This window comes from Balaenoptera borealis, assembly GCF_965194805.1.
Source record: "Balaenoptera borealis genome assembly, chromosome: 17".
NCBI classification, from domain to species: domain Eukaryota; kingdom Metazoa; phylum Chordata; class Mammalia; order Artiodactyla; family Balaenopteridae; genus Balaenoptera; species Balaenoptera borealis.
The window spans coordinates 66,789,042-66,816,946 of NC_138876.1; the positions used below are offsets into that span (position 1 = coordinate 66,789,042).

The following is a 27,905-nucleotide window of genomic DNA, read 5'->3' on the forward strand; positions in this document are numbered from 1 at the left end:
CTTCTCACTCCTTACCTTTTATATTCGATGTCATATATCCAGCCTTTTTTGGCTTAGGTTCTTCATCCCTGGCTGGAAGCCCTCTAGGGAAGGGTCCTTTATGAGATGGGGAGTGGCTGACTCCTTTCTATAGGGTCTGTGTGTGGCCCATAGGAAGTACATACCTTTACCCACTTCATGGAGATGCAGCTTGCTGTGACTTTAGAAGTATAGGATTACAGCAGTGGTACTCAAAGGGGGGCAGAGAATGGGAGACAGGGACATTTTGGTTGTCAAAATTGGGGCGGGGGAATGCTACTTGCATCTAATAAGTATGTCACTGAATGTCCTACAATGTACAGGAAAGCTCCCACAACAAAGAATTAGACCCAAAATTCCATAGCTCAAGGTTGGTAAACACTGGATTAGAAGAGCAACTTCCGGACACTGTAAAAGTCTATAATACCCTGCAAGAGTTAAAACTGAAACAGAACAGAGACAGAAACTGAGAAGAGTCATCACTTAACTGTTCTTTAGAATTTTCAGAAGATTTGGCCTATTTATCCCCTATCACTGTGCATGGGCTCATGTGTAGGTCTAGTTATAAGATAATAAAATACTCTCAAAATGTGTTCTAGCTGCCCAAGTGGATGTCCCTCGATGCTGGATAAATTTCTCATTAAGAGACTTTTGCTAATTCTTAAACTACCTCCTTACTTTGCATTTCTGTAAATCCACTCAGCACCACATCTGAAAATAGTAAGATTAGTCAGCATTGCATCTGAAAATAGGAATCTTTGTCAGAAACCAAAAATGAGCATTTCTTAGGTACTTGCTTTGAAGGCTTAATCACTATCACAGTTGCATTCTGAAAGGCATTATAGCAAGAAGAAGGGCAGCACTGCAGGGGCCCCTAACTGGCTAATAATGATGAAGGCACTAAGGACAAGCAAAGCTCAGCCTCACTGGACAAGCTGCTCACCCTTCAGCTGGGGAGACCGCCTTTTCTTTCAATTTAACTAAACTTAGGTATGATGGAATGAATAGCATTTCATAAAGTTGGAGCTACAGAGAACTGCTTGTTTATTTTAGAAATCGAATCACTGTCAACTTCATGTTTATTTCAGATGTTACTAGGTAATCAACAGGCAACAAACAGCAGGAGAGTAGATCTGGCAGTGCCATAAGGTAGCAGTTACCGCAAGTGACATAGGAGGAAAAGGTGTTACATTATAGTGGAAAGAAATCACAATGTGTGCAGCTGCTATCACAGGGTTTTGGAAGAAATATGTAAATAGAGCAATGGAGCATAAACATAACGAGGAAATGGGCAGGTCTAAACCCTGTAGAACTTAAACACAGCTTGTTTAGAAAACAGAGATGGTTCTTGTAACTGCAGCTCTCAGAGGTGCAAACGGCTTATGTCTGATTCCAGTCTGTGGTAGCAAGACCCCTCTTTACCTTGAATAAACAGGAAATTACAACCAAAGAACGCAAGGTAAGACAGAGTAATGCGATCTGTATCACTCTGCACACTAGATTGCCCTGCTCCTGGATTTATATATAAACACTTCAGAGCTTTCAATGGTAAAAGGCTAGATCTGTTTATCTCTGCATTGTGTACTTGGGAATTAAGAGAAAATTAAGGAAAAAACCTACTGTAACAGTAAAAGCCCCTAGTGTAGTGTTTAGAATATAAAATTCCTTTCCTTAGAAAATGTGGCGAACTATGTTGCAGGAACTTTTAAAATAGCACATAGAACAGAACGTTCTTCCACAGATGAAAAATTAAGTGCACCCTGTCCTTCCCCATACCTGTCTATGGCTTGGTAATGTGTCAAGCAAGCCAACTGAAAGTGAAGGGGAGAACCTTCTCTAAGGCTCTCCATGCCTGGATTTTATCAGAGATTCACTCTTTGTCCCTCATGAAGAATTTGCCTCGATTCAGAAGTGGGCTCATCCAACGCCTGCCCTGCACCGCACCTCTGTGCCGAGGCTTTGTTCTGGAAGCTATAGACCTCCTCATTAGAGAATGCCTGGGGCGCTGTCCTTCAGAGGCAAAAGCTAGAAGTGATGCCAAAGAGATCCTGAGATTGGCTCAGGGCTGAGCAGACAGCAAGTGACCAGGGCAGCACAAGCACCCTGGGCTTCTGATTCTAGGTCAATGTTGTGTCTGTTCCTCCTGAAAATGCTTGTGGTCCCAGATGTCTGTACAGCTGGGCTCACAGACCCTCATCAGTCTGCCGGATTCTCTCCAGTCAACTGAAACCTATTTGCATGTGGAAACCAAGCCTAAGGATAGTTGACCTAAAGGAAAGAATGAAAGACACTCCACATGTACTCATTTTTCTGGAAGCCTCAGAGAGCTGGCCCAAGTTCTCCCAAATGTACCCTTCAAAGCTGCTGAATCTCATTTTAGCATATAGTATTTGAATACCTTGTACAAAGAAAATATGTTGCTTGTTATAGAAGCACAGACAGCACTAAGACCAACTAAAGTATATTTTTAAAAAACCCTAAAGTCGTCCTATGTTTGCATTTAGCTTTTCCATTGACTATCAGTGTAACTTCAGGCTGTTGTTTCACCTTTATGTGATTCAGTTACTTCTTCTGTGAGAGGGATAAAAATAGCCCCTTCCTTACTGGAATGCTGAGCCCCACCCTTTGGGGTTCCAGCAGTTGGGGATGTGGCCCAGGAACTTGCATTTTTGGAAAAGCTCCTTACGTGACTCTGATGAACAGCTAGACATAGGAACCACTGGTTGCAATAATTCCAAGAAAACAAAAATACTGTCTCAGGAAAATAAAAGACATTTATTTATTTATTTTTTGGCCGCACTGTGAGGCATGTGGGATTATTAGTTCCCCGACCAGGGATCGAACCCGTGCCCCCCTGCAGTGGAAGCGCGGAGTCTTAACCACTGGACTGCCAGGGAAGTCCCAAAAGACATTTATATTTGATGTTAACCTAAACCAGCCATTAACCTGGGAGAATGCTATTCTAGTTCACGAAATATTTAAATTCAGCATGTATAATTTTATAGACAGATTAAGAGGGGAAAGAAAAGCAGCTAGCTCTTTGGTTGCTGGCAGGATTTTCTCAGCTAATCTGTATAAAGTACTCAGAACAGTGCTGGGTATATAGTAAATGCTCAAAAGATGTTAGCAATTATTTTCAGTATTGAGTAGAAATGTTATTGTTTAGTTTAGGAAAATTGTAAGTAATCTTTAAAGAGGTGAGTAACCAGCTCTCTAAGTGAGCAAAGTGTCTTTTAGAAATTACATATAAATATCCATGCACATTAAAACTTTATCTAACATGTTAACTTCTTACATTTTCCCACCAAGCAGTTTTGGATAGTTCTCTTCTTGCTCTCACTTCACGTTTTCCGTTTTAAAACTGATATTGATAATCTTTTTAGCCTTCTGAAAAACACATACCAAAAATTACCTGGAAAAGGCATAATGTTCTCATTCAAAGAAACTGGAGCTGGAATCATTCTTTAGTCCATCACTGGGACAAATGTTAAAGAGTATTTTGAAATGCATACCAACTAAACACATATCTCTAAAATAAAATTCCAGAAACTTTTCCTGCCTTGTATGTGTTTATAGTACAAGATGTATCTGAAAGAGACGTGATGGTTTGAAGGTATAAGATGTTTGGGTTTGGTCGATTCATTTCCCCATCTGAGCTTCAGAAGTGTCCTCATCCTTCCTTCACAAGCCTCTTGCACCTTGCAGACATCAGCCCACTTGTTCCTTGTTCTTGGGACAGGGTGACACTTCTTAGCAGATACAAAATGACGAAGTAACTTTTAGTAACGTCAATTGTGTGCTGGGTCATTAATGCAAGACCACTTTGTGACCCTGTTCAATTCTTTTAACCCTTTCTTCTCTCCAAGGTGTCCTTTAGCTGGAGCACCAGCCACTATTAAAACATGATCATAAATCATGGTTATTTGTACACTGATCCTTCTTATGATACCAAAAAAAAAAAAAAGAGAAAAGAAAAGAAAAGAAAAAAAAGAAGCTCAGGCCTCACTTAGACAGCGTCTCTGCTCTTGATGAATCTTTATGGAACCTTATCTTATATTTTTAACAGCAAAGCTCAGGCTCTGTTTTACTGAAGCTGTTTATATATCTAATCAGAGTGGATCAGGAAATGTGGTTGACAGCATAGGGCTGCCTGAGAAACCTATTTGCTGGCCAGCATTAAGGCCACTTTTCATCTTGAAGGCGTGATCAATGGAGTGTGTCTGAGGCTCTGTTTAGATTAGGGGAAATAACGCACTGGTGGCCACATGCATCCCAAGCAAATCATCTTCCCTCACGCGGGCTGCGGTGAAAAGCTTTCCAAGAAAGCGATGGCAGGATTAAACACAACCAGCCCCACACGCACCCCTCCTGTGGTGGTTGGCTGCAGGCTGGGAGGATCCCGGGCTCCAGCCTGACTGGGGGGATGGCGCTGCCAGAGGCAGCAGCTCGCACTCTGCCCTACCGCTACCTAGCTGGGTGTCCCACGGCCAGCGATTGGATCTGTCTGAGGCTTTGTTTCATCACCTTCGAAATGGAGATGTATGAGTCAGGGTTCTCCAGACAACTCTCTCGCTCTATCTAGATCTACAAATATATCATACACATATATATGTATGTAGATACATACATACATACATGTATATATACCCCTGACTGGGGCGAGGGAGGAGGTACAGACGAGCCGAGGCACAGAACGACGCCTCGTCTTCAGCCTTCCTTCGCCTTGAGTCCTGGGTCAAGGTAAAACTGGAAGACAGCGGTGTTCTCCAGAGGACTGCCCACTGGCTCCAGCGGGAAACTGAGTCAGGGGCAAATGCTTCTGACCCTGGGGCTACAGACGGGAAATGGAACTGAAGAAGAGGGGAAAAAGAACTACAATCCCCAAAAGACCATAAAGGCGTCCACCTTACGCATGCGTGGACCCCGCCCCAATTCAGGGGCTGCCCAGCAGCTCTTTCCGCGCATGCGCTCTCCGATCAGTCGGCTTCCAACCCCTTGTGTTCCCCGGCCGGAGTTGGTACCCGGACCTCCTGCGACCTTCATCTCGGGTTGCGATGCTGCCCTTCTCTTTGCTCTGGGCGACTCGGCCTCTGCAGAGATCTGGTCAGCTGGTCAGGATGGCCATACGGTGCCTGCACAGCGAGGCGGCCCAGATCCAGACTGGAGAAGCAACCAAGGGCTGGTCAGGCCAGGAGAGTCTATCAGTGACCCTGAGATGTGGGAGCTGCTACGGAGAGAGGACAGGCAGTGTCGTGGCCTGGAAGCTCACTGATCCAGAGAACTTCTGCAGCCGAGCTGCGCTGGAGGCCCTGGGGTCCCGTCTGAACAACAAGTACTCGGAGGGTTATCCGGGCAAGAGGTACTATGGAGGAGCAGAGGCACTGGATGAAATCGAGCTGCTGTGTCAGCGCCGGGCCTTGGAGACCTTTGACCTGGATCCTGCTCAGTGGGGAGTCAATGTCCAGCCCTACTCGGGGTCCCCAGCCAACCTGGCTGCCTACACAGTCCTGCTGCAGCCTCATGACCAAATCATGGGGCTGACCCGCCCGATGGGGGCCGTCTCACCCACGGCTACATGTCTGATGTCAAGCGGGTCTCAGCTACATCCATCTTCTTCAAGTCTGTGCCCTGTAAGCTGAATCCCAAAACCGGCCTCACTGACTATGACCAGCTGGCACTCACTGCTGGCCTCTTCCGACCTCGACTCATCATAGCTGGTACCGGTGCCCATGCTCGCCTCATCGACTACGCCCGCATGAGAGGTGTGTGACGAGGTCAAGGCACGCCCGCTGGTGGACATGGCCCACATCAGTGGCCTGGGGGCTGCCAAGGTGATCCCCTCACCTTTCAAGCATGTGGATGTTGTCACCACTACCACTCACAAGACCCTTCGAGGGGCCAGGGCAGGACTCCTCTTCTACCGGAAGTGGGTGTGGGCTGTGGATCCCAAGACTGGCCGGGATATCCTTACACGTTTGAGGACCGAATCAACTTTGCTGTGTTCCCATCCCTGCAGGGGGTGCCCCCAGAACCATGCCATTGCTGCAGTGTCTGTGGCCCTAAAGCAGGCCTGCACCCGTTCCGGGAGTGCTCGCTGCAGGTTCTGAAGAACGCTTGGGCCATGGCTGATGCCCTGCTAGCGCGAGGCTACTCGCTGGTGTCTGGTGGCACTGACAACCGCCTAGTGCTGGTAGCCCTGCGGCCCAAGGGCCTGGATGGAGCTCGAGCTGAATGGGTGTTGGAACTCGTATATCCATCACGGCCAACAAGAACACCTGTCCTGGAGATCGAAGTGCCATCACACCTGGGGGCCTGCGGCTGGGGGCCCCAGCTTTGACTTCTCGATAGTTCTGTGAGGAGGACTTCTGGAAAGTTGTGGGCTTTACAGATGAAGGCGTCAACATCGGCTTGGAGGTGAAGAGCAAGACCGCCAAACTCCAGGATTTCAACTCCTTCCTGCTCAAAGGCCCAGAAACAAGTCATTGGCTGGCTGACCTCAGGCAACGGGTGGAGCAGTTTGCCAGGGCCTTCCCCATGCCTGGTTTTGATGAGCACTGAAGGCACCTAAGAAATGAAGCCCACAGACTGATGTTTATTCCTCTTCCCCCAACCTGGACAAGTTAGGGGTGGGCGTAACTGCCTATCTTCCAATTTTTTGCTGGAGGAGGAGAAGGCTGCCCACTTAGGGGCAAAGGCAGGTGTAGTTCCCCTTCCCAGAATTTGTAGCTGAGAAGGTTGCTTCTTGACACAAGACTTAGAAGGAAGAGGCTTGGGGCTTTCTGCCCTAATCTCTCTCATTGTCTCAGTGTTATAGACTCCCTGCCCTCTCTTGGGGAGGGGGAGAGTTCCCCTTGTGAGCCAGAGGAAGGAGTGGGTAGACACCCTTCTTTCATTTTTATCTAATAAAATGCTAACCTGCAAAAAAACTAAAAAACAAAAAAATGTATATACATATATACATACATATATATGTATATATTTGTAGATCTAGATACATACATACATATATACACATACATATAATGTAATAGATACACATATAATATCTACCCACTTATTTATATGGAGATTTATTTTGAGGAATTGGTGCATTTGGTTGTGGGGGGCTGGTGAGTGTGACGTCCGCAAGGCAGGCCTGGGGGCTGGAGACCCACGCAAGGGCTGATGCTGCAGCTTGAATCTAAAAGCAGTCTGGAGGCAGAATTCCCTCTTCCTCAAGGGAATTCAGTTGTATTTTCTTAAGGCCTTCGACTGATTAGAAAAGCTCGCTCACATTACAGAAGGTAAACTGTGTCACTCAAAGTCTTTGGATGTAAATGTTAATCTCATCTAAAACATACCTTCGCAGCAGCATCTAGACTGGTGTTTAGCCAAAAACTGGGTATCACGGGTACCACGGTCAAGCCGGTTGACACATAAAATTAACCATCACAGGGGATCGTAATAATACTTTGTTCAGAGGGGCTTGGGGAAAGTTAAGTGTTAATGCCTAAAAAACACTTTGCAATGGACTCTGCGTCCCAAAATTTTCAGGCAAATTTGACTCATGCTTTAAGACTAAGTTTTAAAACATTCAAGAAATGTGCGTTACCATCGGGTAGAATTCAGCATGACCACGTGACAGCGTCTGCTTCAGACTCCTTTTCAACCACACGGATGAGCCTCCAGCAATAAGCTTCAGAGTCCCCAGAAATTGAGGGGTGACACATTTGTAGCAAAGACATGTTTATAGGCTCATCGAATTTTTAAAATCTTACCTTCTGCTCTTGAAAAACAATGAAGAACCTTTGTGATACAGTCAGTCAGCTTTTCGTGGGTGTCTTCATACCTTGTGGCCCCAATAATCTGGAACGTGGAGTAGTAAGTTAAGGGTTCATTTAACACTGTCTTACCCAGTGCTTGCCTCAGAGGTGGGAAAGGGCACTTATAAGAATGTGGCTTCCATGTACGTCTTTCTCTCTGTGGTATGAAATATGGCCTCACAGAAAACATCGTTGTTTCCATTTCAAGGTCCTTTTGGGAGCGGAGAAACTGGGCAGTTACTGGTGGAATGCTACCTTTCCAAGATTTATGAGGAGTCATGGAGGGCTCAGTAAACTCGGAAGGTAGCTTTTGTATCTTGCAGCACTGAAGACTGATTTAATTTCAGGTCAGTCCTGGAACGGCAACCACTACATGAACTGCAGGTTTATAAATTGCTCCTCGGAGCAGCTGACCTTGCAGGTGCGGGAGTCAAATGGAGCAGAAAAGTAGAGGAAGCTGGCAGACTGAGAATCTTGGTACACCGAGTGAACATCCATTTCACCAAAACTGGAGTTCTCATCTGTCCCCCATTTTCACCCCCAAACCCCTTCTTTCCCTTGAGTTTGTCTCCTGCCTAAAATACTCATTTTTTTTTTCCCCCATAAGATGTCAGATGGGCTAGTGAGGGAGAAACTGGATTATGCGACCATGGTATACAGGGTCTTCTGGATTTTCAAAGATCATTTCATGAAAATTCTGCTCCTGAGCTACTCAGAATAAGTAATATAAAGCCTAATTTACATCTCCTCTCACAGTAGAATCCCTGACGGGGATGTTAAAACAAACTGATGTCACTAAGAAAACAAAGCTAATATTCAGAAGCACTGGATTCTTACAGGAGCTAAAAATATGGTTTGGAGTCATAGTATTAAGTCAGGCTTTAACATCAGCAAGCAACACACAATGCTATTTGAAGAAAAGCACACATATCAGGATAAATCTCCCAACAATTTGTAGTCCCACTTCAGTGGAGCATTGTTTATGTGGGTGGTGGCAGCCTCTTTTCCCTTTTGTCACTTGGAATTATGCTGGACCGAACATTTGTGGACTGTGGGGGGACAGCCTCACCTTGGCGACAGGATGGTCACAGTAGTTTGAGAGGTATTTCCATGCTCTCAGAATGCATATCTGCAGTTAATTCTAAAAAAAAAAAAAAAAATTAAAAGAATACATTTCTTATAGCAGACATGTAATCGAAAATGCAGCTGTGTCAGTGACCCAGACAAGTTAAGAAGTCATCCCTGCTCTCAGGAAGCTTAGTTTAGTGGGTGGGAGGCTGTAGTTAAAAATAAGTTATACAGGGCTTCCCTGGTGGCACAGTGGTTAAGAATCCACCTGCCAATGCAGGGGACACAGGGTCAAGCCCTGGTCCGGGAAGATCCCACATGCCGCAGAGCAACTAAGCCCGTGCGCCACAACTACTGAAGCCTGCTCACCTGGAGCCCATGCTCTGCAACAAGAGAAGCCACTGCAGTGCGAAGCCCGCGCACCTCAACGAAGAGAAGCCCCCGCTCACCGCAACTAGAGAAAGCTGACGCGCAGCAACGAAGACCCAACGCAGCCAAAAATAATAAATAAAATAATAAATTTATTTAAAAAAAACTGTTGTACTACAATATGCTATGTGCTGTAAAAGATATGCTGTTGTAGCCCAGAAGAGTCAGTCAGGGAAGGCTTCAAGGAGGTGGTGGCATTTGAGATGAATATTGACCGGTGAGTAGTTTCTGGTTTTTGGCTTTTTGTTTTTTCGGCTAAGCAGAGTTAAAATAGAGCCAGGGACTTCCCTGGCAGTCCAGTGGTTAAGAGTCCGCGCTTCCACTGCTGGGAGCACGGGATCGATCCCTAGTAGGGGAACTAAGATCCCCCATGTCGTGCCGAGTGGCCAAATAAAATAAAATAAAATAGAGCCAGGAGGAGAAAGTTACAGAGTAGTGAAAGGGCCAGAAATGTTCCAGGAAAGGTGAGAACTTAATGTGTCTGAAGCAAAAGACATGTGATCAGTGACTCAGGAGATGAAAGAGAGAGAGCTTAGGAACAGCCTTGTAACAGCCTAAAAGTGGAAATGTGGTCCTCGGAGAGTTCAGGAAACAGCTGTAAGAAGGAGAAGGACAGAATATGGGGGGCATTTGTGATCAGTGGAGTGTGGAGGCTGTGTGTGTGAGAGAGGGCTAAGGATACACAAATTTCTAGCTAGGAAGTCTAGTTGGGAGGTCACCCTGCTGAACTAAGTCATTGCTAAAGTAATGGGAAAGATCTGCAAGAGCAGACGCCAGTTGCTGTGGCAACTTGAATGGGAGACAGATGGGCGGTGGGAGGGTGGAAAGCTTTCCCTGAGACCGTTTAAAATCTCCTTTCAAATTAACGACAAGCGTGCCAGTTCAAGAAGTCACTCCAACAACATGGAAAAGAATTTGTGTCAAACTCCACAAGCTGAGTTAATTTTGAAAGAGACCCTTGATAATAGTTACACACTATTTTCCATATTCAATTACACAATTTGCATTTAAATTACACAATACGTTTCAATCTTTGACCCAAAGTAAGCTCATCTTCAAATAAACTTTAAAATATGCAAATTCATTTTAGACTGATGAAGACTTATTTTATCTGACAAGGACCTAAGAAAAGACTAATCTGTTCAAGTTAAAAATAGCACAGAACATTCATCTAAGAAATTCTTTATAGGAGGTACTACAACTTTTTTCTGGAATACTTTCCCTTTATCAGAGCTAATGGATCATATATGCAATAAATTACTTCTTTCAAAGTGAAATTCCATCTAGATCAAGTTACACTCATTCTGTGTGTGCACATGTCTACCTGTGCAAACACCCAGCCATTTCCACAGCCAATACCTGATATATCGTCAGCATCATAAACCTTATTGTCACTAATTTTACACAGCAAGAGGCAAATTTCATACAAAGTCACTTTCATCTGGCTTTTCTTTTTTGTTATATTTTAGTAATACTTCTATTGTAAGAATCTCATTTTCAAAGTGGGGAGAAAAGCAATAGTACTGCATAGAACCACAAATGAACCAAATCTAACTTAATGTGGTTGATATGAACTAACTTAAATGCCTTTATTTATGTGAACTATGCAACAAATAATCCCATTTAAGGATAGTATTTAGAAAAATATACTAGTTGTGAAAATAACCAAATGAAAATATTTGCATGTATTGGCACTTGAAAAATCAACCTGAATATTATAAAAATTAGGAAATTCCTTATAATAATATTGAGAAAAAGAAATCTCTCCTATTGCAAATGCAATTGTAAGTTTAAGACATTTAATCATACTGTATTTTAAGTAGTCATTAATAAAATTAATGTTGCTAAGGTGGTTCCTAAACAGCAAGGATAGGATCAATATTTAAGTATAACCTGCTAAGTTAAAGTCAGAACATTTGGACATTTGAAAACAGATTTGAAATATTCCCCAATTTCCAGTTATACATTGTTCTTACCTATGCATAATATATTGAAAGGGAAAGTATAACACTGGCAAAATTCCAGTCTAACAAATGAAGTAGGTTGGAAACTCAGTTTTGATGTTTTAGGAAGTCAGTATGTCTAAACAAAAGTTAAATTTCATTATTTTAGGTATTACTTCGGTGACCTTCTTGTAAATGAAAAGGAAGAAGAATAGAGTGCCCAGTGTAGAATGCAAATCAAATAAAAAATTTTCATATACCCATCAGATGTGTTGGAATTCTACTCACAGAATCTAGGGTTAAATACATAAAATAAGACAGAATAATAATTCCAGAAAATATATTTGGAAAGGATCTGAATCATCTTGCATCGAAGCCTTCCAGAAAAAGAGCTTTCATAGTTTTTTGGTAACAAGTTAGACATGAACGTTCTTGCAATCATGTTTTTTGGATTTATTGAACAGTTTCAGATAATATACTTTCCCCAAAATATGTTATTTTTAAGGTCTGAAGGTTAACTTTGAAAATATATTAATGTACTAATAAAGAATAAAAACTTATTAATTTAATTCTGTAAATGTCATAACAAATCACTAATCAAATATTTCTTAAAGTGTCACTTATTTTTTATTCAAACAGAAAGTCACAAAAATTATAATCATCCTCATCAGTTCACTCAGTCCCATGTAATTAATTTTTTTTTCATCTTGATCTTTTGTTAGCACTTTTATGAATTCATCAGTTTTCCATTAGAGTTCTGAAAATGCTTATTCATTCAGTTCAGCAGTATAGTCAGTTACCAGAAACCTGTACTTGTCAGAGTCTTTTCCATGAATTCCTTGAAGATGAAACCCTTTTATAGGAACATTTTTGCAAAAGCATCAGAGTACACCCAGAACTGTCTGTAAATGACAAAAGACTTAAAAATGACCATGGTTAAAGATTTGATGAAAGTTCATAATAATGCAATTGACAAGGAAATTTAGTTATTTCTGAGATATACATTTTAAAGTAATAACTAGAATTATGACTTATAACATTATACCAGAACATATAAGAATTTTAGAAATTTCATGTAATGTCTGAAACATTTATATTTTATATAATAAGCACATATTATGTTGTTTATTATATAAAAGTTGGAAGCTTATGTCAGGTGCTATCCAATACCAGATACCAACTAAAAGTAAGGTTTCATTGTTACAGTAATATATAAATTCAATGTGTGTGTAGGTAAGTTTTAAAAATTCTATGAGCATTTATTGAGTTTTCCTTATATGCCTACTGGGATAGAGGGAAAGAAAAACTACCTTTAATTGAGCTTCCTTTATATTCCATACTCTGTGTTAGGACTTTATGTCTATTTTCTCATTTAAAGATGAAAAAAGATATGAGGTAGCTATTTTTACTCTCTCAATCACGTAGCTGTTAAGTAGAGATATTATCTTTAAAAATAAGATCTGCTAAACATTTAAAGAAGAATTAATGCCAAGCTTTCTCTAACTCTTCTAAAAAATTGAAGAGGAAAGGACATTTCAAACTCTTGAGGCCAGCATTACCGTGATAACAAAACCAGACAAAAGCACCAGAAGAAGAGAAAACTACTACAGACCAATATCCTTGATGAATGTAGATGCAAAAATCCTTAAGAAAATGCTAGCAAACTGAATTCAACAGCACATTAAAAGAATTATACACCATGACCAAGTGGGATTTATCCCTGGGATGCAAGGATGATTCAACATACAAAAGTCAATTAATGAGATACATGATATTAACAAAATAAAAGATAAAAGTCACATGATCATCTCAATACACACAGAAAAAGCATTCATCAAAATTCTAAACCCTTTAATGATAAAAAAAACTAAGAATAGAAGGAAGAACTCAACAAAATAAAGGTATTTATGAAAAGCCCAGAGCTAACTTCATACTCAGTGGTGAAAAACTGAAAGCTTCCCTCTAAAACCAGGAACAAGGCAAGGACACACACTCTTGCTACTTGTATTCAAGATAGTACTGGAAGTCCTAAGCAGAGCAATTAGGCAAGAAAAAGAAATAAAAGGCATCCAAATTGGAAAGGAAGAAGTAAAACTGTCCCTGCTTGAGATGACATGCTCTTACATACAAGGAATCCTAAAGACTTCATGAAAAACTGTTATAACTAATTTTAAAAATTCAATAAAGCTTTAGGATACAAAATTAACATGCAAAAATCAGTTGCATTTCTATATACTAACAACAAATTATTTGAAAAAGAAATTAGGAAAGGAATCCCATTTATAATAGCACCAAAAAGAATAAAAAAACTTTGGTATAAACTTAAGAGATAAAAGACTTGTACACTGGAAACTATAAAACATTAATGAAAGAAATTAAAAAAGATAAAAACAAATGAAAGAAAGCCATGTTAGTAGATTGGAAGACTTAATATTTTCAAACTGTTGTACTACCCAAAGTAATTTACAAACGTAATGCAATCCATATCAAAATTCCAATGCGTGTTTTACAGAAATAGAAAAAAGCAATTCTAAAATCCATATGGAACCACAAAAGAATATGAATAGTCAAATCAATCATGAGAAAGAAGAACAAAGGTGGAGGCATCACACTAATTTTAGAGTCTATTACAAAGCTACAGTAATTAAAACAGTATGATAATACTGGCATAAAGAAAGACATATAGAGCAATGGAACAGAATCAAGAGCCTAGAAATAAATCCATGCACATTCAGACAATTGATTTTTGACAAGTGTGCTAAGAATGCACAATGGAGAAAGCATATTCTCTTCAACAAATGATGTTGAGAAAACTGATGTCCATATGCAAATAATGAAATTGGACCCTTATCATATGCCATACGCAAAAATCAACTCAGAATGGATAGAAGATTTAAATGTAAGACTTGAAACTGTAAAACTTCTAGAAGAAAATGTAGAAGAAAATCTTCATGACATTGGTCTTGGCAGTGTTTTTATGGATTTGACATGAAAGCACAGGCATCCAAAGCAAAAATAGACATGTAGGACCACATCAAACTAAAAAGCTTCTGCACAGCAAAGGAAACAATTGACAGACAAAAAGGGAACCTACAGAATGGGAGAAAATATTTGCAAACCACATATCTGATAAGGGGTTAATTTCTAAAATATGTAAGGAAATTCTATAACTTAATAGTAAAAAAAACCTAATAACCCAATTTTAAAAATGGGCTGCAGAATTGAATAGACATTTCTCCAAAGAAGACATGCAAATGACCAACAGGTATATGTAAAGGTGCTCAATGTCACTAATTATCGGGGGAATACAAATCAAGAACACAATGGGATATTACCTCACACCTGCTGGGATGTCAATTATTAAAAACAAAACAAAACAATAACAAAAAAACAAAAAACAAAAAAGCACAACTCGTGTTGGTGAGGATGTGGAGAAGTTGGAATCCTTGTACACTGTTGGTAGGAATGTAAAATGGTATAGCCACTATGGAAAATTGAATGGAGGTTAGAATGGAATGGTTGTGGCCAGGGGCTGCAGAGGGGAGGAAATGGGGGGTGATAAACCAAAGTTCTAGAGATCTGCTCTACAACATTTTACTTATCGTACAATACACCATTGTACTCTTAAAAATTGTTAAGAGGGTAGGTCTCATTTCTCCAAAGAAGACATACAGATGGCCAATAGACATACAGATGGCCAATAGACACATGAAAAGATGCTCATCATCACTGATTACTGGAAAAATGTAAATCAAAACTACAATGAGGTACCACCTCACACCAATCAGAATGGCCATCCTTAAAGAGTCCACAAACAATAAATGCTGGAGAGGGTGTGGAGAAAAGGAACCCTCCTACACTGCTGGTGGGAATGTAAATTGGTGCAGCCACTATGGAGAACAGTATGGAGGTTCCTCAAAAAACTAAAAATAGAACTACCATACGACCCAGCAATCCCACTACTGGGCGTATACCCTGAGAAAGCCATAATTCAAAAAGAGTCATGTACCAAAATGTTCATTGCAGCTCTATTTACAATAGCCAGGACATGGAAACAACCTAAATGTCTATCAACAGATGAATGGATAAAGAAGATGTGGTAGATATATACAATGGAATACTACTTAACCATATAAAAGAATGAAATAATGCCATTTGCAGCAACATGGATGGACCTAGAGCTTATCATACTAAGTGAAGTCAGTCAGAAAGAAAAAGACAAATATCATATGATATCACTTATATGTGGAATCTAAAATATGGCACAAATGAACTTATTTACAAGACAGAAACAGACTCACAGACATAGAAAACAGACTTGTGTTGCCAAGGGGTAGGGGAGTGGGGGAGAGATGGCTTGGGAGTTTGGGGTTAACAGATGCAAAGTATTATATGCAGAATGGATAAAAAACAAGGTCCTACTGTATAGCACAGGGAACTATAGTCAATAGCCTGTGAGAAACCAAAATGGAAAAGAATATGAAAAAGAACTTTAAAATCTGAAAAAAAAGAGGGTAGGTCTCATGCTGTGTTCTTGTCACAATAAAATAAAATTAAATTAAAAAATAAATAAAAACAAAAGAAAGAAGAAAGAAAGGAAGAAGGAAAGAGAGAAAGAAAGAAAAAGAAAGGAAGGAAAAAAAGGAGGAAAACCCACAAACAAAAAACCCCCTAAGGTCAGTTTGACTCTAAAGCACATGATTTGCCTTTTTGTTTCCTTAATTGTTGTAAGCATTAGAAAAGTATATAAAATAATATAATGGACCCTGTTTTATTACCATCCCCCATTAGCAAATATTAACATGTAATCATATTGGCTTTACATTCTTTAGAGAAATCAAACATAAAAAAAAATAGTCAAATCCCTACCTAGTCCACACTGCTCCCTTCTCTCAGTACCCAGGGACACTACTGGCCTGTGGTGGACGTCAGTCCTTCCCTTGTATGTTGCTATACTTTTATTACCTATATTTTCAGAACTGTTGTCACAATTGGGACTTTATTTTCCTCAGCTTTAGAGATTCATCACTCTTTACAAATGAAGTGTTTTGCTCATCTATTTAGCTGCTCTATTGTATTCCACTGTATGAATATTATCCTCTTTTGAGAGACATTAAAGTTGTTCTCAGTATTTTGCTGAAGAATACTATAATGAACATCCTCACGTATGTCTTTGTGTTCACATGTGTGACCGTTTCTCTGGGACATACGTATAGAAATGATTTGCTAGTTCACAGGATATTAACTTTCTTGCCAGAGTGATGGCTTTAATCATTGAGACTGTGCTTGATTGATGGAAGGTAGATCACAGGGTGCTCATAAAACCAACGAGGAAGAGAAAATTGAGGCGTCAGTTTGCTTCTTTGGTGTGCATGTAAGGCAATTCAGTAAAGTTATCTTCCAAAAGAGTGAGATGATACACATTGGGTCTAGGGGCTGACCTCAGGAAAGGCCAGGAGGATAAGGTTGTGAGTTAGGCAGTGATCTTACAGGCTACTTTGTCCAAAAGGGCCTGAAGGCTCTAATGGCTGAGGGAACCGTAGGACAAGTGAGATTGAGGGTGTCCTGAGTGGGGAAGAGGTATTGTACTAGCACCAACAGCAGGGCAGGGCAGCAGGTAGACTCAGCAGATGGGATATTTCTAGAATCTATATTATCTTCTCTTCTCAATTCCTAGGACCATCCCCTAGTTCAGCTTTTTAGAGTCTATTCCTGGACTAATGCAATGTTTCCTTACTGGTCACTGACCCCTCCAAATTATTTCCCACATATTGGCAAGACAGTCTTAAAGAATAGCTTTACTTCATTGTTCAAACCATCCAGTAACTTACCATTACTACCTGAATCAATTACAAATAGAGTTTGGTTTAATACTCAGGGGCTTTTAAAGTGTGGCTTCAGCCTACGTTCCCAGGCATTATTCCCTGTTATTCTTTTTATTTTAAATTAATATTTAAAATTTTATTCAATTGTATTTTTCATGGTTTTGAGAATCAAGTCGCTCCATAAGATTTGCTACAAAAATGACAGTCCCTGGTCTCCCAGGTATGTGCTTCTTCAATTTTAGTGGCTATTCCTAAATTGCTCTGCAAAGTGATTGTACTAATTTATATTCCCACAAGCAGTATACGAGTTCCCATTTCCCACTTCCTCACCAACACTTAGTATTGCCAGAATATCTGCCGACTGGTAGGTGTGAAATTTTATCATATTGCTAGTTCATGGTGAGCATATTTTAATATGTCTATAGGTCACTAAATAACAATCCATTGACCATCTTCCAACTGGGCTGGGGGACTTTTACAATACATTCTTTTTTTTTTTTGAAATATTTATTTATTTATGGCTGTGTTGGGTCTTCGTTTCTGTGCGAGGGCTTTCTCCAGTTGCGGCAAGCGGGGGCCACTCTTCATCGCGGTGCGCGGGCCTCTCACTATCGCGGCCTCTCTTGTTGCGGAGCACAGGCTCCAGACGCGCAGGCTCAGTAGTTGTGGCTCACGGGCCCAGTTGCTCCGCGGCATGTGGGATCCTCCCAGACCAGGGCTCGAACCCGTGTCCCCTGCATTGGCAGGCAGATTTTCAACCACTGCGCCACCAGGGAAGCCCTACAATACATTCTTTATATGAATTATTTTTTGCTAATTACATTGCACATCCTCTCCCAGTATGTAACTTGTGTATGTTTGTTTGTTTATAGGGGATATTTTCATTTAATCAGTTTTTAAAAAATAATAATTTAATAAATTTTATTAATCTATTCTTTTACGCTTTGTTCATTTAATGTTGTGTTCAAGAAATCTTTATCCTAATGTCATAAATAAATTTAACTATATTTTCTTTCAGAAGTCTTCAAGTTTACTTTTCCAGTTGAATCTCTGAAACCATTTGGAGTTTATTTTTGTGTGTAATGTGAATTTGGGACCTAATTTTATTTTTTCCATATCATAATCAATTCCCCCCCAATTTTTATCTTAATAGGCCATCATTTTTTCTCTTAACTTATAATGTAATATCCCAATTAATTGTTAATGTGCTAACTTACTTTAATAGAGTTTCTAATGGTAACTCATTTTTGCATTCTTATGCTAAATAATAATTGGTTCTGATATATTTTTCTAGCATATTGGTGGGTTCAATATGCAAATATTTTATTTGGAATTTCTTCTATATTCAAAACTAAGATTTCAATTATGATTTTTTTTATTGACTCATGAATTACAAGGACTTTAATAGTCCAAAAGTATGTAGAGGATATCTTTTGATTAATTATTGCTAACTTAACTGCATTCTACTCAGAGAATAGTCTCTCTCGTGTACAAAAATTCTTTGGTACTTGTTGAGATTCACTTTGTGCTTTAGTAGGTGAACTATTTTAGTTAATGGTGCATTTGCCCCAACACAACATTCTACTAAAAGAGATCTGTATGGATACGTACATATTTGCACAAGTGTAAACAATGTATACGCATGTTTTTATGAGGTCTCAAGCCTTGGGCATCATCCCTATCCTCAGGCTCTGTAATGCTAATTGTCGAAAAACAAATTGCAAAAAAGATACTACTTCTGTCTAGATGCTCAGGTCCCAATGTTGAGAGTGCAATGCATTAAGAAAATGGCACAACTTGAAGAAAACACAGTTACCTAAGAGAGAAAAATGACTGACACAAATACTGCACCTAATATTGACCAGAGACCGAACATATGGTGTAGGTCTGTTAGAAACTTCTATCAGGCTCTAGGGGTTTATAATATCTCTGTTTTTCTTACTCAAAAAATCATGCAACAGCACCTTAAACATATTTTCTGTTACTTTGATTTCATTAGTCAGAAAACAGCTGCTCACTATCTTTTTAATAATAATAATAGCATATCAAAATTCTGTTGTTAAGTCCTCTAAATAACATTTTATCAGTAAGCTATTTTCTTATTTCCTTTAGAAAATGCCTTTGAATGAATGGACATTAGAAATCAGTCAAAATCAAATCTAAACTACTACTGAAGAAGAAATATTGATGCAAATGGCCAGCAAAGTGGTAGTTTTCATTCATCAGCAAGTCAAAGGTAACAAAGGTCAATAATATTCAGTATCACCTAGTGTGTGGAGAAATGGTTGTGCTTCCTCGCTGCTGTCGAGAGAGGATACTGTAAATCCTTTGATGAAGGACTTTTGCTTATTTTTGGCTGTTGGGCGTCCACTCTGCTATTTTTGTCTGCTCTTTATCTCAAACTGCCTGAGTGGAGCTCCTCATTGTGTGTGGGTTTGGCAGCAGCTCCTGGGAGGCTGTCTGGTGGAGTGGTCAAAGGCATGCAGACCACCCTGCGTTTGATCCTTGACTTTGCCATTTACTCTACTATCTTAGGAAAGACGCATAACTTCCCTGAAACTCAGTATTACCAGTTATTGACATCAATGCGTGAATCCTTGTTATATTTGTTCCAATGGGACAGCTACCTGAGGTCAGTTTTGAACTGAAACTTGGAAAAGCAAGCAGAAGAATGGGTCTGATATGTAGGAAATTGATATTTAGTGCATGCCTCCTGTGTGCTACTCTCAGGTATTTCATAAACATCATCTCATTTTAACCCCCATGACCATCTCATAAGTGAGCGGCTTGCGGGATCTTACTTCGCCAACAAGGGATTGAACCCTGGGCCCACGGCAGTGAAAGCACTGAGTCCTAACCAACAGACCGCCAGGAAATTCCCGAGGATGCCCCTTTTATAGATGAAGAAAGAGTCATTGCCAATGTTACATAATATTTACCTAGCAGAGCCAAGATTTAAACTGAGATCTGTCTGAAACTCGAATCCATGCTTTTAACCGCTACTTAACTCTGCTTCTCAGGGCTCCAGAAACAGTGAGGGGAAGCTATGAAAACATGAGATAACTAATCCAGAGACCTGTGTAGGGGGAGAAGGCTGAGGTCCAGTTGATCCTGATGGCTGGATAACTGGCCCAGCCACGTAGTTCACCACAGAACCACGATTCCAGACAGCAGATCAGGAGTGGTGGAGGAATAATTTCCAGGTGCTTCTGAGAATAAATAAAATCAGTAATAAAAAAATCCTTACCAAAAAGTAATGGGATTAACTAAAGTGGCCTGCTTTCTTTCTAAGAAAGAATCAGAGGGATATGTCACTTAAAAATGCCATCTAATCTCAGAAGGAATAGCTGGTCATTAGGACATAATATTAGTCTCAAAAGAGATTTAGATCATTGGTTACATGCAAAATATTTGGAATCAGACTTAGAATGATTTGCTATACTTGAAACAGATGAAGCAGAAACTATTCACAATTTGAATCCAGTCCATATTTAGAATCCCTCTCCCAGGTCAGCTTTCTATTTGAGAACAAGGATTAACACCCTAAGGGCAAAAACAGGGTTTCAATCATTACATCAATACCACACATTCTAACAAGAACATATTTTTAACAACTTCAACTTTCATTCACCAAGAAAAGTACTAGACTTATATATTAGGTGAACATTTTAAAGATCCAGAAGTCTTAAAACATCTCTCATTTTATGGGAATTCTCTTGATGTCTTCATTGTCACCTGGGCATTCCAGTTTTGCTGCTACCAGCTACTGGGAAGGTGTGATACATAGTACAAACAATGATCTGAAATATATAACTGAGCAGATTCAGCTACAAGGAAACAATTGATAAGTCTGGATACCAATAATCTACAAATAAAAGAAACAAAACTTTATAACAACAAAAAAATTCAGTAACTATTAAAAAAAGGACTCATTCACTGGAACAAATTAATAAAATTCATAATAAACCTGATGTCTTAGTCAGTGTTAAAGAGAAAACCACAGGTCCAAAATGGCATCACTTGTGCTAAAGCCCATGATACCAAACCTAGACTTAATAACTGACTTAATTGCAGTTATGACCTTCCCCAGAAATGTAATCTTAATCAATGAGTCTGGAATTTTCTGGTCAAACACCAGTAAGGTAATCTATCAGGTAGGCCCTCTCCATCCCCCCTCAGGAAGAAGATGCATCTGCATGAAAAAAACCCTTGCAGTTCCCTTCCCCCCAAAAAGAAGGTGTCCTGGCTTAAAAATAGTCCTTTCTTTGCTTTTTCTAATAGCTCCCTTACCCACCCTTCTTCCTGTAAAAGCCTTCCATTTTGTACAACTCCTTGGAGCACCTTTCCAGTTGCTAGACGGGATGCTGCCTGATTCACAAATCTAAAGACAATTAGATCTTTCTGTTCTTTCTATTGGTTGAATTTTGTTTTGTTCTGTTTTTTACGTATTTGGTAGCAGTGGTGGGATTGAAGTGAGTTTCCAATGGCACTTGGAGATAACCAGATACATAGGCATTGCGCCCAGAGAAACTTTTTGAGTTCACTCTTTTTCCCACCATTTCCTAGGGCCATGTTAAGTTCCTCTTGGTTGAGCTCCACTCTTTTTTTTTTAACTTTTAATTTTTTTTTAATTTTTATTTATTTTTGGCTGCGTTGGGTCTTCATTGCTGCATGCGGGCTTTTCTCTAGTTGCGGTGAGCGGGGGCTACTCTTTGTTGCGGTGTGCGGGCTTCTCATTGTGGTGGCTTCTCTTGCTGTGGAGCACAGGATCCAGGCACGCAGGTTTCAGTAGTTGTGGCACGCAGGCTCAGTATTTGTGGTGCACGGGCTTAGTTGCTCCATGGCATGTGGGATCTTCCCAGACCAGGGCTCGAACCCATGTCCCCTGCATTGGCAGGCAGATTCTTAACCACTGCACCACCAGGAAAGTCCCAAGCTCCACTCTTTTCGTGTTCAAGCTCCCAACCTAACTGGCTTTCCTTTACAGGGCAGGTCAGCTTAAGCTAGTAGTGGATTCTGTCTGGAGCTCAGCTGAGCTGGCAGACAGTTCTGCCCAGAGCCAAGCCCCTAGCCTTTCAGAATACAATTCCCAGGATTCAGTAATATCTTTTGGTTATTGCCAGTAGTGGAAAGCCCCAGCCCTTGATTCTGTTCCCGATTCCATGATGGGAACTGCTGATGGTTTAGGCTGCAATTCCCCATTTGTTTGGAATCCTTCCCCAAATTCCACGTAGGGAACTGTCAAAAGACAGGATGCAGTAACATCTCTAGGTTACTGCTGACATATTAAGGTGCTCATGTTTGCCTTATTTTGTGTAGAAGCTTGTTTTATGTCCTGAGAGCTTGGTTTTGTAGCCTTCAGGTTGGGGGCTCCAAAATATGATCAAATAGAAATGTGATTTGCACCCCATTTGCAGCTAGACATGGCTGCAATGTGGGTTAAACTCTATTTGTGGCCAAGAACCTACCAAACTGCTACCAGCACTCAGGGGAATTACAATGGTCCTATGGGGAACATTCCAAACTGATAAGATCATTTAAAAAGCACACTTTAAAGCCAAGGCTATGCAAAAGCCTACAAAAGATTTCAAAATTCCAAAATATCAATAGCTTCATTGAAAGATTCATTGCAAAAAGCTGATACAAAATTAAAGATACAAGAGGTACCACTACCAAATGTAAAATAGATAGCTAGTGGGAAGCAGCCACATAGCACAGGGAGATCAGCTCGGTGCTTTGTGACCACCTAGAGGGGTGGGATAGGGAGGGTGGGAGGGAGATGCAAGAGGGAGGAGATATGGGGATATATATATATGTATAGGTGATTCACTTTGTTATACAGCAGAAACTAACACACCATTGTAAAGCAATTATACTCCAATAAAGATGTTAAAAAAAAAAATCACTACACAAAGATCACTAAATTGAGCCACCAATCAATTGAGAAAATTACACAAAATATTAAATTGACTCTAATTCATCCATTTTATTTGTATTGAATGAATATTCCTTTTTCTTATTTCATGCTATAATATAGACAAATCATAGTATGCTTTAATGAGCACAAACTCTATGCTAAATATAATAAATAACAAAAAATAAAACAATATTTCTTGTTGGTCTCCAAATCAAAAATCCTAATTTGACAAACACATTTTAATGTAAAGGATGAAGTTACAAAGTGATTTAATGAAAATAAATCATGCATTAAACCTTAACACCTTAATTATTTCTTAGACCCAATTGGAAAATAACTTTAGTTTAAAATCAATAGTTATCTTGTATTTCTCTGTCTAATCAATAAACATGATTTTTCAATACAAAAAAAAAAAAAAGATACAAGAGGTACCTAAAACAAAAAGATTACTGACATGACTTCTATCGCTTCCTTCTTTCCTTTTTCACCTGAGAACTCATTCACGTTTTACTAACTCTGTTTGAACTGCCTTTCCACTCTGAAGAGAACACTAGGCAGTTACCATTTATAATAAAACTAACCGAGGTTACTGATGAACCGCCTCACATAGAGTAAAAGAATTTCCTAAACCTAGGGAGGAACCCCAAAAGTTTTTGAAGAATTTAGAGTTATGTTCAGGGCCTGTGACCCTGGGCTGCCAGATCTGTATCAGCTTGTATACATGTAGTGAAACTGAGCAGGTCCCCATGGGAGCTTCTCTGTCCCCCATTTCTTGTTCGTAGGGAAGACTCCAGCCTCTGTGACCCTCCTTGAGTTCCGAAGGGCAGATTCGAACCGTTGCTAATCAAGGGAGGCGCAGCCAAGAAACCACCAGAGATTAAAGGAACCAGAGAAGCTCATGGAGATGATTACCTGAGAACAGACTAGAAGAGTGCAGGCCCTGCTCGCACCCTAATCTTGTCAGCAACCCCACCCTTGAACTATTGCTATAAAACTCCTCGTCAAATCCTCCCGGCTTGGGACACATAGTTTTCGAGGGCAGGAGCCTGCTGTGTCCCCCTTTGCCTGGCAAAGGGATAAAGCTATTCTTTTCTACGTCACCTAAAACTCTGTCTCCGAGATCTGATTCGGCACTGGTGCACAGAGGCCAAGCTTTCGGCATCAGTAGGACCTGGGAAAGCCCAGAATTAGATGCAGGAAGCAAGAGGGCAAAACCCCAAGGATGATATTCCAGATCCACAACGATAAAGGGCTCACAAAATAGCAACTGATCTTTCACAAGCCATTATAAAAAGGCAGAATATAAGATGGGGTGCCACAAGCCTGACGGAAGTTGTGACTACAGCTGAGCATTTTGAAAGGATCCTGGAGGAGGATCACAAACAGAAATCTGCCAAGTTAATAGCTTTACAGCTACAACAGCTCCAGGGCCAGAGACCCAAAACCACATGTAGGCCTCCCCCATTACACACTCGAGAGGTCCATTATCAAAACACTGGCTCAGAAATTGATGTCTCAATTATAATCAACCGGGGCACTGGAAGAGAGATCATCCTCAAAGGTCCTGTGCAAATTCTTCAATATCAACTTAAGTGTCCCTGTATGGGCCCCTTCCAAAGTTTACAGGATTCTCAAGGATTTCCTGGTAAACTGCTATGTTATTCCCTTAAACGGCCAAGGGGAAACTAAAATTAAAATTAATGGGGTCATTCAATATTGCTACAAATATGTATTGTTTGTTCTGGCTAAAACCTGGCAAGATATTTGAAAGGATTTAATAACTTTATGATCCGAAAATTGGCCAAATTGGAAGCTGATATTCAGAACCTGATTTTTTAGGCCTTCTCCCCTAAGCTAAATGTACTCAGAAGGAAAGAAACATTCCAACACTAGGTGGATGGGTATGTCAGTCCTTAGGTATCATTTAAGTGGCAACCCAATTCTTTGAGGTATTAAAAACAGCTGTTCTGGGGGCTTCCCTGGGGCTTCCCTGGTGGCGCAGTGGTTGAGAATCTGCCTGCCAATGCAGGGGACACGGGTTCGAGCCCTGGTCTGGGAGGATCCCACATGCCGCGGAGCAACTGGGTCCGTGAGCCACAACTACTGAGCCTGCGCGTCTGGAGCCTGTGCTCCGCAACAGGAGAGGCCGCGACAGTGAGAGGCCTGGGCAACGCGATGAAGGGTGGCCCCCGCTTGCCACAACTAGAGAAAGCCCTCACACAGAAATGAAGACCCAACACAGCCAAAAATAAATAAATAAATAAATATATTAAAAAAACAGCTGTTCTTGTTTTACAAATCTAGTCTTTATAGGACTAGAGATGTGGCTTCAGAAACAATTCTAAGTCCACCAATCTTTTCTGCCAGTCCTCAAACCTCCTCTGTTTATCTCAAAAGCTCTCCCTGTGCCTTTGATATATACATGTGAACTCCTATCTAGGTAATCTCATTAAAGTGCAAACTGCAGGGAGATAATTATTATCAGAAGGAAAACAAAAAGTGGGGAAAAGATCATTTGAAATTTAGGGAATTAAATTGTCTTCTAAGATCACCTGTTTGCATCTACGTGTTTCCAAATATATGTGTTGTAGAATTATGGTATTTTTCTACCTCTGGATGGTATTGACAAAATTAATTTGTAAAAAAGCTCTATGTAGTTGGTTTGAAGACAAGCGTGTAAGGATTGGGCATTCCAAAGTTCTCAAAAATAGAAGAGAAACTAACCCTAATGTTTTCAAGTTCACAAGATCTAAGATAATTAGTATATAAAAGCTAGTTTCAATTTGTTGGTTTAATTAAAACAGACGTGTTTTTAGAATTATCAGCATTAAATATAATACTTTCATTCTACCTAGGCTTACAAATTTGTTAGCAAGAAAAATAACTTGGTATCATAAAATTTTCATAAGTAATCTAAACATAATTGTTAAGAGCAAGTAAATTAAGTAAATAGAAGTGGGATAAAAAATTTTAGGTGAACTTTTCAAATAAGTTTCCCAAATCTTTTTGGTAGCCTAAAATCTTAAAGTTTTGCTAAGACTAAGTTAAATGATAAAAATTCATTGACTATTTAGGTCATTCTCAAATAATAAAAAAAGTACTGAAACAATTACTGAACATAGGTTTATCGAGTTTTGGCTTCTTATTACAGAGAAACTAAAGATAAATTTGGATCCATTAGTAAACATGTTTGATGCCACACTGACAAACTGTCTATGAAAAAGATGTTTCTAGAAATTATAAAAAGTATTTATAAAGCCACTGAATGCTAATATAAAAGACCGTTTATAATTGTTTACTTCTTAGTTTTCACTAGAAATTAAACTTTCTAAAGGTGAAGAATTCTAATTAATATATGCAATTAAAACTACTGGAAATAATATAAGAGAAGCAACTCTGTGTGATATGTTTTTTGGTTAAGAAAAGGTATAAGGAATGAAGATGCATTTTTGTTAAGGGAAATGAGAGTAATGTCTAAAATGGAACTTCTGGTAATGAAGGACAAACTAAAGGTATTCAAAAGGCTGGAGAGAGAAAGAGGATTTTACCCTGTGTAATCAAGCTGGTTAAAATTGAATTATTGTTACGAGGTTTTTGAAAATTAAGCTTTAATATCAACACTATACTTATGTAAAACTAGAACTTAATTTTCTTTCATCTGCTAAACAGACAATTAAGTATTGTTTCATATTGTTCTGTGATCCTAGTTAGTTAAGTGTCCAAAACTTTTTGACATTTTGGACAAACTTCCCAAAATTAAATTATAAAAATGAAGTCTTTTTGACCTGGGAGAAACTTTGAGATTTTTCCAGAGGGTCTCTGGAATATTCCAAAAGATTTTTAAAACTAATTAGGTTTACTTGATGTGTTAAATTACATGGGAAACACTGTCAAATAAGAAGTAACATTAAGCCTTCTTTATGTTGTTTCTGTATAGGTGGATTTTATAAGTGTTCCAGAAATTATGTAAAATTCCTAGAAGTCTGATATGTCCTGGTATAAAATGTGGTCTGTAATCAAAATTGAGGCTCACATTATAGGGACTGAACCTGAGTGTCAGAGGAACGCCCCGCCTGACTTTCGTGCAAGGGCAGCAGCAATAGAATCTATAAAGATTGTGGCACATGTGGATGAAGTCTACTCCGCTTCTGCAAAAAATGAGCCCTCATGGCCGGGCTTTTGCCATCTTGATGTCTTTGAAACGTGACAAGAGTCTGCTCCTGAGTCAGAGAAATTAAGATGGGTAAACAATGGCTGTTGAGAAACCTAAGATGGTTTCTTGGTTCTTTCTGGCTCCCTGGTAAACCCTATTTTTCTTTTTCTGTTTGAATTCCTTTAGTTACCTAGCTCATTTAAAAACAAAAAACAAAAAACTATTTTTGTCCCTAGAGAGAGGTCTCAGACCTCCTCCCTCTGGACACTTGAACACCTGCAGCTGGACTTCATTCAACTGCCACTTAACGTGGGCTCTCAGTATGCTCCTGTAATTTTAAGTATGTTTTCCAGATGAGCTGAAGCATTCCCTTGCTGCAAGGCTGATGCCCTTACAGTGGCAAAGAAACTGTTAGAGAATGTGTTCCTCATATGGAGAATACCTTCCACAATCTCCAATGATCGAGGCACCAACTTCACTGGGCAAACCATATGAGCCTTAACAAAAACCTTGCAAACTTCTGGGAATTCTCATTGTCCCTATCACCCTCGATCATAAAGCAAGGCTGAGAGAAATAATGGACAAACTGGATTCAAGCAGAACAAGAATTCATAACATGAGACTAAATGAACTAATGAGGATGATTATAATTTTTATGACTGTGTTTAAAATATTGCTCGTTCTTAAAATGTTTTTTCCAGATGTAAAGAAATCTTTTCTTTTAAGCTATCGACAATTTGGTAAGATATA

At 39.8% G+C, this 27,905-nt stretch overlaps 1 pseudogene across 1 annotated transcript in view; it reads left to right on the plus strand.

The window, feature by feature from the left end:
- Window positions 1-24,979, plus strand: part of LOC309614737 (serine hydroxymethyltransferase, mitochondrial pseudogene) — a 241,450-nt pseudogene extending 216,471 nt beyond the window's left edge. Inside the window, exon 2 of the transcript XR_014249797.1 lies at window positions 2,918-24,979. The product of XR_014249797.1 is annotated as a serine hydroxymethyltransferase, mitochondrial pseudogene (transcript). The remainder of the gene's footprint in view (window positions 1-2,917) is intronic.
- Window positions 24,980-27,905: the final 2,926 nt, after the last annotated feature.